Here is a 12,848-nt window from a genome sequence, read left to right as displayed (position 1 = left end):
TGGTGAGGATGGCAACTGATGCACTGTTCAACACTGGTTCCAAAATGTCAGTGTCCTGAAGAAAAGTAAAATATGAATTATTGAAAGCTAAGAAAAACTAAAGACAAAACAAATTTCTAAAGATTGTGTGCTATCATGTACATGTGTTTTGTTTGAAGCAAACATCTTTTTCAGTTTCTGTTAAGAGAAAAGTATACTCACTTCTAAAAATGTCAGATAAAGAAGCACTTCACTCACCTGTTCGTCAAGTTTATCCAGGAGGTCTTCCATCTCCTCACAAAGAGCTCCCTTCTTAGACCAGTACAGATTCAGCAGGCCAGGCACAAATTTGTCAAGGGATGCATTGAAGGTCCCCAGGAGGTCTTTGCTTGTGATCCGATGAAATTTTTCAGATATCTAAACAAGACATTCACCAAAATATTGTCATTTATTCAGCACAGAAAATCCCTGGGTAGCGGTCTTGGACAGTCTGCACCATGTTATATGCCTGACTGCGTTATCAACAGCAAAACCTACTTCAAAAATCTCTCATGAATACGTATTTTGCACAGGAATAGAAATACCCTCCACAAAACCCAGTATCAATATGCAAATACATATTATGTTCTAAGTTGCACCAAAATCTGTGACCAATCAGATTCTGTGACCTGCCTTAGTATTCTTTCCCTAACCATCTCAGTCTATAGAAGTCCTATTTCTAGCACTAAAACCAACAAAAAAAACAAAAAAAACCACGCCAAGTCAAAATTATGAGATTGCCTTTCTGTTTCACAATTTCGATTTAGCATGGGGAATCTTTTCTTGAAAGAAATTTCCTTACACATTTTCGGTGTAAAGAAAGGTTCAGGGTAAGGATTTCAATGTAACACTGGCAAGGGTCTTGACTGGAATAGTAGCACAATATTACCCCAGCAAATACTGTACTACTTCAATATAATCAATCTAGTATAAATCATGCCCAATTTGAATAATAATTAAATTATAAATAAATTAGGACAGTCTTACCTCCTCAGAGTAAAACAGCGCAGGACATCTCTCCTGGACACACACACTGGACACCACAGGCTGACACTCCACGACCTCTCTCCGCCTGAGAAAAAATGTTTGCAATAATGAAACATTTCAATATAACGTAGAAAAAAAAACAGGAAAAAAAAACGAGTTACAGATCGGACTTCCTGATCCTTACTGCGCATGTGCAAAGTCGGACAGTACAGATCGCGTCTACCTGTGGAATTGTACATAAAATCAATACTCCACCAACAAAAAGGCTCTCAAAACAATACAATACTTTCCACAGCTTTGAAGGATGGTCAGGTGTATCCTTCGTGGCCCACCCCATGCCAGAATTCATAGCGCGGCCCAGCCGATTCTAGTTTCCAACAATGGCGGCAGCCACTTAGTTTTAATATTACTCTTATTACCCTTTCTGGGTCACAAAGTAAACTTTTAAGATATTTTCAGGTGAGAATGTAGCTGTGTAAATTTCAAATATCTGCTCAGTTTATTAAGACAACACATATTTGCAAAAATGCTTCTACGTTTTCGGAGACGTCTGTTACCACCGGCTTCGATAGCTAGCTGGCATATCATTTTCACCCCCCCCCCCCTCCCGCGCGGTCCTTCGCTAGCTTAAACATGATATATAAGTCACTTAGATAACTTAAATATGTTATTGTTTGCCTTTTTTCCAGTGTTTGACTCAATCCACCCTCCTGGGTCCTGAGGAGGATGCAAACTAGGCGCTTGTAGAAAATCCTAATAATAGATCTCGTTAGCTTACCTGCTAGGGCAAATAGTCAGCTTGTCCTGTCCAAAAAATGGTCAAAAAATACACTCCAACTTCAGACCAGGTAAAATCCGTAATGGTCGAAAAATTGTAATTTCCATCCAACTTTGGCCACGTTTCTTCAAATTTTCTTAGCAGGTTTTCAGTCCAGAACACATTGACAAACCACTATCTATCACACAGCTCAGGTCTGCTCAGGCTCGTGTGGTCTAGTTCAAACTTGTTCACCACGTGTGCAAGTCATCTACGGGGTTTCCCACTGGTTCCCAACTTGACTCAAAAAATCTACTCAAAAGTTGATAATCTTTGTTATGCTCTCTAGAAAATCTTAGGACAACAATGGAAGAAATTTGTTGGGCAGACAAGCTTTTTTAGGTTGTAAATGGAAAGTTTTATTTCTAAGTCAGTTTAATTTGAAAACTTTAATCAAATCAACAATTACTAGTTATCGTTTTTACAGTGCACATGTGCAATAGGACTAAGTGTAACACTCTTTTTCTGACAACGTTGTATTTGTACTCAGTTGTATATAGCATGTGTATTCTATTTTTATCCTATCATTCTATTCTACTGGGTACAGTTGTGTACAGTTTCTTATTCTATTCCAGGGTTCTCTCATGTTTGCTATGTAACTGCACTGTCCACTTCCTGCTGTAACAAAACAAATTTCCCACATGTGGGACTAATAAAGATGCTCTTATCGTTACTGTATAACCACAGGTTCACTTCACATTTGGTAGAATATAAAAGGACAAAGCTGGACAATTGTCATCACATTTCTCATTAGTTGCTGTTAGCACAAGCACACAAAGAAAGCAGAGCTTTAGCTTTAGCTCCCTACATCACTTTTAAGCCTGGATGTTGAGGCTTTTGCTTCCTCTCAGCTGTGATGACATCTCTGTCTGCTCCATCTCACCCAACATCATCCATCTGACCTGATGCTACCTGACAAACTAAAGATAAAATATTAAATTCATTTTGCATCACTTACATTTAAAATACATTTAAGGTGGATTTCTTAAAAGGGAAGGGACTGACCTGACTGTTGTGTCGAGACAGGTGTGAAGGGAGTTAAATCCAGTCTTATACTACGGACGTGTTTGGTTTTGGTCTGTAATACGTTGAGTTTATTATCTATAAGTTAACATAGCAAATCCTCCATCCAGAGGCTAAAGTGATATCAGAGCTAGACTACTTTAAGTGAAAACAGATGATCGTCTGAGCCTTAAATGAAATAAGGTTAAAAAGAAATGCTGCTATCGACAGTGTGAGGCAGTGAGCTCTGTTATACCATATTTTTAAATTTTCTTTATTATTATTATATTATAGTGTTATTACCTTCCTGTTACTTCATAATAGACAGTTAATGGTAAAAGTCTTGAATAGTTTTGAATTTATTTTCCCATGATCACATTTCATTCAATCACTCGTGGACTTGTGTGAATGTTACATGTATTATTTTCACCCGTGGATTTACAGACACTGTGTGAACAGTTTTCATTTTATCCAAAGTTTTACTTGATGTCCAACTGATAAAATCACTGACAGACAACAGAAGCAGGAGCTCAGAGAGAAATTCAATTCAACTTTATTTATAAAGAGACAAATCACAACGTTTGGTTTTATTTTACAGAAACTTCAAACTAAACCAAATTCAGGACGTGTATTAAACCTGCAGCTGATCCCTGTCTGCTGTTCACTACCTTTGATTTCTGTTACCAGCATCATCTCATGTTCCCCAGGTTCACTGACAACGCTGAAACCACCAGCGGGAGACTAAGAGTGCTGATTTAAAAAGATTCAGACATTTTATTTTGCTGCAGCTCAACATGAGGCTGGATCCTGATTCTTTGTTGTTTTTGTTTTCTCTACATCAAGAAAACAGCAGCAACAAGAAGCACAGCAGGAACTGACAGGCTGACCTTCAGTCCAACAGATCCTCCTGTGTGACCTGCAGGTGAGAAACAGCTGTGAGGTGTCAGGTAGGTGATGATGAAGAACAGAACAGAATCCATTTGCTCTTCAAACTGCTGTCAGACATTATCTACTGCACTCTGATCACATCACTCAGACCAGCTGCTTTCTACAAAGTCTCATCAGCAACATCTTTACAAACCAACATCAGATTGTGTGTTTTGTGGTCTAAGGTTTTGTGCCTCTGGTTTCTCATTGGCTCACACTCTTGCAGAGCCGTAACACGCACATGAATGAGAGGTGATGAGTGTAGTTCCTATTGACAGGGTATTGCAGACCATCCTGCTAATTGCTGAATTTACTTTTGTCTGTCATATTTATGATGAAAAACAAATGTAATCAAATTAGATATTGATATTTTCATATGGGAATTGATCCTGCAACATGAAACGCTGGGATTGGAAGTTCAGCATCGCTCCGCACATCATACCTGTGAGATGACAGACAGCAGTGTGGAGGAGAGTGCGACACAAAAACACAGAAATATGACTGACAGCTGCAAACGAAGCAGCATCTGCTGCAGGTGAAAGATATTGGGACTAGCAGAGCAGAGTGGCTTCACTGTAAAACAAAATTAGCAGTGAGTGTGAAAAGTTTCTTTGTGTGGAGTTCAACACCGTCCACTCAGAAGCTGCATCACTGGATGGTAGATTTAAAAAGCTTGCATTCAGTGACAACAGAGCTGTTGATGAGGCACTTCAGAGAATAACTGCAGCAGCAAAGTGCACTCCCACCCAGCTCCACCATTACAGGGCCAAGTGAAGGAGGAGCCACAGACGTCTGCTGGGTGGAGCCTCTTTGATGAAAGAGCTGCAGGAGATGCTGCAAAGAGAAATACTACAGCTGATGTTATGATGGAGATGAAATGTTATCTTGAGGAGCCCCTCATCCAACAAGGAGAAGGCCCACAGAGCTGGTGGGAGGCCAAGGCCACAGTCTTTCCCTACCTGTTGAAGGTGATGGAGGGGAGACTGTGCATTGTGGCAACATCTGTTCCTTTGGAGGGTCTTCTCAAAAACTGGGCAGATACTAAGGAGAAACCACATCAGCCCATCCAAGCTGAGGCAGCTGATTTTTCTGAATGTCGACCTGCACTGAGGACAAACTGTTTGGCTGCTGAGTTTGGTTCTGTTCTGTGGATTTGTTTACAGTGGGGCTTTTTGTGCTGAATTAAACTTAAAGGTTTGATTAAAATATTAAACAACAGTAAGAATGCCTGCTTTTGTAACAGAACAAAAACACAAAATTAGGCAATTATAAGGCTTTTCATAAAAACACTACATGCAAAAGGGTTTGTCAGCACACAAAGCATTCACATTTGCCAAGTAAAGCTAAAGTATGAGGCTACAGAGGATAATAACTTAAGAGACATTTGGGAGCCACGAGACGTGCAAGATAATCCAGAGCTTAGATCTAAATAAGGAAGTCTTAACTCAGTAATGGAGAATATCCTCACACATTAAGAAGCACCGAGGGAGGGAAGTCCTTCATTACTCTGTCAGTCAGGTAGGTGATCAGTGAAGAACAGCACAGAATCTATGTACCTGCATGTTCAGCTCAATTTGTGGATGCAATAAGAAGTAAAGTGAGAGTGATCAGCTTACCAGTGACTGTGATATTAACCAGGTTACTGATGGCACCATTACTGGACTCACACCAGTAAACTCCGGTGTCGTGAGGCACCAGCGTACTGATTGAACATGATTGATCACGTTGCTGTTGTCCCCGCCCATCTCCACACTCAGCCCTCTGCAGTTTGCTTGTGTTTCTCCTCACAGTCCAATCAGAAAAGCTTTGGTCCTCCTCACAGATTACAGTCACAACATCTCCCTCAGAGACATCAGAGCTGTTGGGACTCACGATCAGACGAGCTGTGAGGAAGAAGAGAGGTTAGATATCACTCACGACTGAACTTCTGGGACCGCTCCGCCCCCTGGTGGCCTGATTTGATAGTGAAAAATTATTTTCTACCAGGCTGATGTAATAAAGCTGTGGAATCAGGACTGAGGTTTCGGGCATTTCCCCTCGGCTATTTACAAGTAGCACAGAGAAGAGCAAACATCTGAAGAGGCACAAGCTCCAACATTTTAGAAGTATGAAGAACAACTTTGTTGCTTGATCAGCACGTTGTGGCCTGCAGCCTTCATAGGTTTAAGGTTTTAGGAAACAGTTTTAGGATTATTTGGTTCAGTGGAAATTACTGCTACTGACAGTGAAAAAATCTGCAGACCTCATAGTTTTCAGAGGATGAGCATTTGTTCGAGGGTCCACTTTCTGCCAGCTCTTCATTTCTGTGTATGCACAGGATTCTCTCCCTTTCCTCTCCTTTCACTGGTGGGTGAGAGGAAGTGGGCAAATTCCACAAATGTCATTTAAAGATTAAACGACTCACTACATGTTAGCTAGATAACACACATGTCTTAAAGACATAAAGACCTGGATGGCCGCTAACTTAATTCAGATCAAACTGAGGTTATTGTACTCGGCCCTGAAAATCTTAGTAATATGGTATCTAAGCAGATTCTTACTCTGGATGGCATTACCTTGGCCTCCAGTAACACTGTGAGGAACTGGAGCTGGAGGCTGCATGCCCCGTTGGAAGGCTTTAATTCATTTCATCTGTGTTTGTTTAACAGGAAAAAAATAATCACAATAAAAGTGAGACTAGTGAGGAACATAAGTATTTGAACTCCCTGCGATTTTGACAGACAGTGATATTAATTTTGTTTGCAAACAAACAAGAATCTTCAGGGTGTACGTCAGATGTCTTAAACGAGGAAGACTTTAATGCTGTACATTAAGGAGGAGGAGAAATTGATGTTTTCTGAAAAATATAAAGTGAAATATTTCTCTTGTCAGCGATGAAGTAGGTGGTGGTCGGCCCTTAGTCCATGGCTGGGCGCAACCTGAAAAAGTTACATGAGCCCTCCACCCACAGTAGGTGCCGTAGGGGTTGGGTGCAATGTGTGCTGGGCGGCAGCCAGGAGCGAGGTCTCTGGTGGACCAATCCCTCGCCACAGATTCTAGCGAAGGGACGAGGCGTGTCACATCTCTGGTGGGGAAGGAGCCTGAGGTAGTGCACGAGGTTGACGCGTAACCTGCTTTTAAAATGAAGTGTGGAGTTGGGAGGGGGGCATGGGGGTGCTGAGAGCTTTCCCAATCACAACTATCTCTACTGAATTTTGGCTCCGTCTAAACAGTTCTTTGAATTTTGCGGCTTTTTCGCTCATCATTTTTAACCAATCCTGAGTAGGGATTCAGAGCACCGTATGAAACAGGGCTGCTGATGAACTCGTCTGCATTAGCGCTGTCCTCTGTAATCTGATGGAGACTCTGCAGTCCCATTTGCACTATTTCCCAGGGCCATAGGTTATAACTCTCTTAATTAGATTTAGAGGCTGATGTTGATCTTCCTCTTTCACAGAGGGATAGTGAGTCTGTGTAAGTGGATTTCTCATCCTGGTGTCTCCATGCTGACGTGTCTCTTGCAGGCTTCTGTGCAGCTTGCAGGTGACGATTAGACTCAGAACTGCCCAATCAGATGCAGTCAATGTGATCCTTGTTGTTAACAGCCCAAAAACTTCACTGACTTTCAGCTGGTAAAAACAGAGCTCAGTAGCTCTGTAATTAAATGCATAACCCCAGACTCTGGAGGAATTTCATTGCTCCTCCAGAGTTTCTTCATCAGGTCTCTGCACTCTACATATTAGCATCTGATGCCTCTTGGGTGTTACTGGTCCATTCGTGTCCATTCCCTCCTCAACCTCTCTCCTCTCAAGATCAACATTAGAAGCATTAGTTTGCAAAGAAAAGCGTCTGGACGCTCCAGACGCTTTTCTTTGCAAACTCCTTTGACTACGATGACCTGGATGACTGAGAACCTTCACAGACATATTAGAAGCATTAGTTCAGAGTAGGTTAATTAGATAGGTATAACTCAAGTGATTTGATTATGTGATCATAATTATTAGTATTATTTGATTTGGCTTTTGTTTTGCTTCTGCTAAATGGCTTTAAAAAAATATCCTGATTTCAAAAATTGTGGACTTTTTAACCTTTTGTGAAACAGTAATAATAAAAACTTGTGTATTGCTATTGCATCATTCAAAGTGTTCTTACTCTATCCTTTAAATTATCCTTGGGGCCGATTTTTCCAGGGCACTAAATTTAACCTAGTTAGTTACAAATTGTACAGATTTGGAGGTGAACTGCTAATAACAGGTGTGACTGAGGGGAGGGCTTGACCAGAGGACCACCCTGGCAAGCACACCTTTAGACTGAGCGGGATCAACATCCGGAGGACTAAGAAGCACTAAGAGCATGGGTCTCCGACTGCAGTCCTCAAGGGCCGGTGTCCTGAAACTTTTGAATGCGTCCCTGCTGCAACACACCTGAATAAAATTATTAGGTCATTAGCAAAACTCTATAGAACGTGACTGCATGCTGAGGTGTCAAATCACCCTTTTGATTCATGTTAAAGCAGCTCATGAGTGAATGAACATGGTGAAATAAAAGTATCTTTAGAAGCACATTTTTCCAAACACTTCCATTGACTTACATTTATTCAAATTTACTTGAGTAGGGTTTCCACCTCTGCATGCAGTCAAGTTCTACCCATATGGAAAAGATATATATAAATCTGATAAAGTTTGTATCTGTCTTGAGTGAAACTTGTATGAAAAGCATACGAGAGTGAAAACAGATATAATCTTGAAAAATTATATAATGAAACTTGAATGTTTTGGATACTTACTAAAACAATATATGACAGTAATGAGAAAGTGGCCACTTTCATGAGTAAATCATGTAAGCCTTATAAGATTTACTTATATGTAGTCTATGTTGTGATTCTACTGGTGTTACTGGTTCTGCTGGTGAGACGATGTGTTCACAGGAAACTTGAAGGTTTGTACATATTCATTCTTATTCATCGTGGTATTTTGTTTCCATTCTGTCATCATAATTTGGTCCATTTAGATTCTTAAATCATAAAAGTGTTTACTTTAACTCATTTCAGCAGATGGAGAAGATGACATCACCAGTGACATCACATACAGTGTTGTGAAATCATCAAATCCTCAACACCCTCCAGTCAAAGAAACCAGAGATGGAGGTTTGTGTGTTCACCCAGGTGTCATCCACATACCTGAACCAATGACTTGGTGGTGTTTCAGGGTACGATAGCAAAGCCCTCTTTTCCACGTCTTCCATATACAAGTTGCCCACAATGGGTAAAACTGGGGAGCCCACGGCACACCCATGTTCCTGCCTGTAGAACTGACCCTTGTATGTGAAACAGGTGGAATTAAGACACAGTTTCAAAAGCAAGCACACCTGGTCCAACAGCCTTGTCTTGTTCTAACTGCTTCAGACAGTCTGTCACCCTCGTCCTGTGACCACTTCCTGGGTCTCTTTCAGTCTTCAAATATAAAGTTTTTACAGCTTATAGATTTTAAGTTCTGCTCCAATTATTTGGGTAAAGATAATAAACACTTTGATGGCCAATAAGTGAAAGTGAAAACGTGACAAACAAATAATATAATTAATAAATAATAAATAATTATATTTTTTGATAAGTGAAGTTCACTGAACTGAAAGGAAATTTTGGTTTGATGATGGTTGACATGTTTTCCAAATAGAAGTTTTTCCTCTAGTGAGGAGATGCAGGTGCAGCAGAGCATTGCTGGAAGAAATGATCCCAAGGGTGGAATCTCCTGAGAAACCTTCAGAGACCCAGCGAGAAGTAGGGACCATAGCTGACAGCCCAGGCAGGGGTTGAGGTCAAAGGTCATGCTGTTTGGGGATCTACTGGTCATCATGAGAAGATTCTGGAACCACAGCAATGACCATAAAGCTGCACTGGATGGAGAGCTGTGCCACGGGGCTTTCCAGAGGTAATCACGAGGAGATTGTGGACAACAGATGGAGATCTGAAGGATGAGGGGAGCGTTCCAAGCTCCAATCGACAGTGCAGAGAGGAAGGTCAAGGATGGCATCATGATTCTGTGAACAGAAAGCAGAAGCTATGGTGGTGACGGGGAATGACTGACAGCAGTTTCCTATGAACATCACCTAATGCTGTGTCACTGTGCTATGCATGCTTTGACACTCTGAAGAGGGTCTTCCTTTGTGTCATTGTTGTTGTCATTTGCATCATGAACAAGACTGCTGAAGTGACTCAACAGGTGGGGTTACAACAGCAGTAAAATCATTGAATCCAATACCCTTTCCAAAAAAGGTTTTCTGCAGAGACGAAAGGACAATAGAGGAGTCATAAGTATCCCCCACAGGAAGAATGCATGAAATGAGGTGATGAGGGTTGATAGAGGCCATAAAACAGGAGTGCTGACAAAGGCCTGCAGCCTTGAAGATAACTGAAAGCCACATTGACAAACAGCAAAACTAACTGGTGTGTTTGTTATACCCATGTCTGCATTTGGACTCTGGTCATATGGACAGTGATAGAAACAACTGGAAGAGACATTTATGAAGCTCTGAGGAACTCAAACCACTCTGCATGTGTGATTTACACACCTGGAGGAGATGCACCACAAAGCTGGAATGATTTTGCAAATGTTAATTTCTATGTTTGACTGTTAACATTCATTTGCTTACTTGGAGGGTGTCAATGGAAAATTGTATTTAGTAGTCAGTATAATCTTTTAGTGATATAAGTTTGCATATGGTAGAATGCTGCATGTAATCATTTGTGTGTAGAAGTATATAGTTGGTGGCATATTGAAAGAATGTCTCATCCTAGGAGGTCTGTAACATTCTAGGGTGTTCACCCCACATCCTAGGAGCATGAGAGAGGTCGTACCTTGTCTTATTGTTTTATGGTAGGATTAACGTAGCTATGTCTGTTTTAGTCTAAGTGCCTTTTGGTTTGATGAACTGCTGGACTTTGAGACCAGCAGGTTTAGGGAAGATCTTATGGGGCCACACTCTGACCCCCCCCCCCCCCACACACACACACACAATGAAGTATAAAATAAAGACCGGGGCAGTTTCTCAGGCGCGAGTCTCTCAGTCCGGAGACTGCCCTTGCTTGCAAGAAATTCTGTGTGTTTCTCTTCTCTGAGTCTTTGCTGAAGAAGTATTTTAGAATATATTCCTTAACAGAGAGAACGATGCTCGTCACAGTTCTCTCCCTCATGCACGAGCAACACAAAGAGCTCTGGTGACTTGCGTCTTGTTTTTGCCATTGTAGTAGAATTGTCTTGGCGTTCCAGCAATAGGTCTGTGCTAGATGAACGTATCAGCAACCTTCAAACACGTGTGGAGAATTCATTATTTCTTTGACAGATTCTTTAGTAAATAACAGAAAAAAGAAAGTAAGAGAAAAATCACCTGCACAAGTGCCGAGGTAGGTCTCCCTGCAGAATTGGTTTTCCCTTCATCAGGAGCAGCGCTGGGCTGTTTAAATCACGGACAAACAGGATCCTACAGTTGTTTATGTTTTTAAACCCATTTTGCACAGAGAGGCATTTTTTGGAAAATGCATTGATAGTAATATTGAATATTATTACACATCAAAAAAAACAACTACAGTAAAATAATCACATCGTGACGCCTCTGCCTTTCTAAATGGAGGGACAGTAACTGTGTGTGTATGTAAGCGTGTAAAACCTGAAGATGGTAAGATTAACAGTATTTTGTCTCTATCTACCATTCTGCTATTCATCTCAACAATAACGTGGCGCACAGCGTGGCGTGAAAATAGCCACATGCAATGGAGCAAATTATGGGTGTGTGTGGTTGGAGGATGTGTTCATGCGCACAAAGGGGGGGGGGGGGGGGGGGGGGGTGGTGGTGGAAATTTTTCTTGTGAAACAAAGGGGGGCCCAGCAAACAAAGTTTGGGAACCACTGGTTTAAACGATGTTAGCACAGAAATATTAGCTTCTGTCATGACTGATGAAGTTACTGGTTAATAAAGTTTCCAGTAAAGTGTTTAATCGCAGCCACAGATTGACGGTAAATATCCCGTTTTTCTTTAGTGCATCTGTAATAAATATGTGCAAGTTTCAGTGCTTCGTTTAAACTGTATGATACTTATACTGACCCAGGGTCAGTGTAAAATACAATCCTAGCTGTGTGAACAAAGCCTGGCTCCTTTAATCCTGTTTGACAAACCTCAGGATGCAGGTTATTATTACTCTTTCCTGCTGGCACACCTGTCACACCTGAGAGTCAGCTAGAAACTTACAGTGACGTGGACATCATGCAAAGACTGCCAGACTCTGTAATACTGCAAATGATCAGTGACTCAGGTTAACAAAAAAGAAAGTAAGAGGAAATTTAATTCTATAAAACGTGAAAAATTCCACACACATGTAACTCACCACTGTGTGAAGATCACAGGGGAGAAATCGTTTCTCTGAGTCAGAGATGAGTGTCAGTAACACAGAAGTTGTCATGGTCCCCGCACCTCGCCAGCTGACAGCAGTCAGGCGCTTTGTTTTGTTTATTCTCCTCTCTCGCCTCTGCTCTCCCTTTCTCTCTCGTCCTCTCCCACTCTCTCTTTCTCCTGCCGGGGCGGAGCTCAGTGTGGGCTCCTGCTCCTGGCCCACGCACCTGGAGATGATCAGCACACCTGCCGCTGATTATGAGAATTGGAGTCCTACTTAAGATGGCGAGTCTGCTCTACTCGTCGCTGGATCGTTGAGCCGTCAGCGTCAGTCGTCCTGCACTCTGCAAAGTTTGTTCGTGTCTGAACCAGGAGACTAACTGTTTCTCTGTCTGTGTATAGATTTCCCCTGGACCTGTTTTCCCTGTGCACGGTGACTGAGCGTGAGCAAGAGTGATGGAGGAAAGAAGAGGAGCTGTGTGTGGTTGCGAGGGCTGTATGGAAATCTCCCCTCCCTGGACTCCTGCCCCTTTCACTCCCGGACCCTGGAACCCTTTTTCCCAGACACCGTTGTGTGTGTGTGTGTGTGTGTGTGTGTGTGTGTGTGTGTGTGTGTCACCGTGGAGAACACTGTAAATAAATTCACTTTTGATTTGAAGAAACTTGTGGTCTGCGCCTGAGTCCGCTCCACTAATCGTGACAGAAGTAAAACTCAGTGTCATGCAGTGACTTTTAC

The 12,848-nt window shown here is 41.7% G+C and overlaps 1 protein-coding gene across 1 annotated transcript in view; it reads right to left on the bottom strand.

Moving 5' to 3' along the window:
• Positions 1–12,848, bottom strand: part of LOC309693309 (hemicentin-2-like) — a 1,543,010-nt gene that overhangs the window by 924,058 nt on the left and 606,104 nt on the right. The gene's annotated exons all lie outside the window — the stretch shown is intronic.

This window comes from Aulonocara stuartgranti (genome assembly GCF_965226115.1).
Source record: "Aulonocara stuartgranti genome assembly, chromosome: 3".
Classification (NCBI taxonomy): domain Eukaryota; kingdom Metazoa; phylum Chordata; class Actinopteri; order Cichliformes; family Cichlidae; genus Aulonocara; species Aulonocara stuartgranti.
Note: the sequence above shows the minus strand (reverse complement) of the source record. Positions and strands in the feature narration are given on the sequence as shown.